The sequence below is a fragment of the Poecilia formosa genome, unplaced genomic scaffold (genome assembly GCF_000485575.1).
Source record: "Poecilia formosa unplaced genomic scaffold, Poecilia_formosa-5.1.2 Scaffold328, whole genome shotgun sequence".
Taxonomy (NCBI): domain Eukaryota; kingdom Metazoa; phylum Chordata; class Actinopteri; order Cyprinodontiformes; family Poeciliidae; genus Poecilia; species Poecilia formosa.
In genome coordinates this window covers 710,215-712,501 of record NW_006800267.1, presented here as the reverse complement: position 1 = coordinate 712,501, position 2,287 = coordinate 710,215, and positions in this window count along the sequence as shown.

Below are 2,287 nucleotides of genomic sequence, written 5' to 3'. Positions count from 1 at the left end.
GAAAAAAATGTCATGCAGAATTAAAGATGATGCAATGCAGTTGTTATAAAAAGCTTAGTTTTATATGTCTATATATATATGTATGTATGTGTATATGTATGTGTGTGTGTGTGTGTGTGTGTGTGTGTGTGTGTGTGTGTGTGTGTGTGTGTGTGTGTGTGTGTGTGTGTGTGTAGGTAGGTATATAAAATGTGCAGTCATGTAATGCCCACCCGTAAGAAAATCAGACAAATCAAACATGTAAATAAAATCTGGATTTTATTGTCAAAAGACATTTTTGAAATGTTTTGAAGGAAAGTGACAAGTTGTAAAAGAAGGCTCTTACCAAGCCAATACTGCACCACTTTAACATTTAACATTGCATTCTGGTAGAATGCAAATGCTATGCAAAAAATATAATTTATGAATGACTCATAAAACCAAATGCCTAAATCAGAATTAGAAAAGCACTGAGATAATCCAAATCACAGCTTTGATAAGGTCAAAATAAATTCTACAAATGTAGATACTTTTATTCCAAAGTATCTAAAATTGCAGTTAACTCAAATCAGGAATTTTACAGACTATAGAATAATAATAATTAAAGAATCTATAGATATAAAAATAAAAGAGGAAATGATTAAAAACAACGATCAGCAGATTTTTTATTAAAGTAAGTTTGCATGAAAGGAGTACTCCAGTTCCCTTTGTTTCCAGTATGACCTGTGAAATCTGCTGGAGGGTCCAGTCAGCTGAGCATTTTATTCAGACACATGCTTGCTGTCTGGGAGCCTCCACATGATGATAGGCAGATCCTACCTATAGCCTCTTATAGCTCTCGCCCCCACCGGCTCCCTCTCAGCTGTGTCCCAGTCTGGGGTTGCCTGTCGCTGCTGCTGCTGCAGTGAGAAGGAATTTACATTTTAATAGGCAGAGCTGTTCACTGTCTCTGAATCAGGCAAACAGCAGGACATGCACCCAGCTACACAAGTTTCTGATTAACCTTCCTGACTATTTCTAAGCCTTGGAAAATTATATTTTTAGCCATTGGACTTTATCTTTCCTGTTTAGCAATAGATACAAAAATATTTCAACATACAAATTACATACAAAATAAAACTTGTTTGAAATTAAATGTGACAATGATGCCATCTTAGATCAGGAGAACTTATGCTCTCTTTGACCTGCGAGGCTCAAAGTGGATAGAAAGGCCAAATGACAGAGCGGGGGCGGCTGCAGCAGGATAAAGGCCCAGAAGCAGGCCTTTGTGACCACAGAGCATGACTGTTCCATCACAGCTATCATTAGGCACCAAACAAAGGCATATGAAGAGCAGAGAAAAGAGGCAGAGGGGAAGGATGGGTCTGAGCCAGTTTTGTTCTCTGACAGGTTCGCTTGATAAAATGTCGGCCCTGAAGGACACAGAATTCGGCCCGAGTGCAGCTCAGCTACAGAAGGGGTTAAGGTGGGAGAAGAGCAAGAAGACAGAGTAATATCAAAGAATTTACGGAAAAATCTGGACAGACTTTGAATCGCGGTGCTGACATGTCTGAGTCCAAGAGCAGCAAGCAAGACCATGTGGAGGAGATGGCACCTTTAAGGTACAGGCCTCCAGGGTATTCTGGAGGAAATCAAATTGTTTAAGACTGAATTTTAAATGGACTTTACTTCATTCAGACGTAATATAAAGAGGGAAATGAAAGAAGAAATAGTCTAACAAAAAAAAAAACTTTAAGTAGTAATAAGTAACATTTCACTAAATGCATGAATTGTTATGCTACTTTTTTGTGTTCCTATTAGGAGAGGGTTCCACCTTTCCGTTGCCAGCCATTCCCAGTAGTCATTGATTTATTTTTTCATCACATTTTTGTTATTCTGCACGGTGAGACATTTCAGCTCCAGGCATGCAATCAAGTCTGGGACCCCTCCTTAATCTAATTAATAACCATTGAACATGGTAACAACAATCAACACTAATTAAAATTTGTGCTTGTTGACAAGGGGTACAAGCATCATCAAAAGGCAGGAGAAGAGGGGGGTTGTGTGTGAGAGATTGGAGGGCATTAATCAGAGCGTCTGTTCATCATAAGTTAACAAAGTGCTCCAAGCCATACTTTACATTCAGATGCTCCTATGACTGTGACACAGGCTACTGGCATGATGGGTCTCAACTCCACAGAGCTCAGATGCTCCATGGTTGGGTATCTTCAGGAGATACCCAACCATGGGTATCTCCATGGTTGGGTATCTTCAGGAGATACCCAACCATGGGTATCTCCATGGTTGGGTATCTTCAGGAGATACCCAA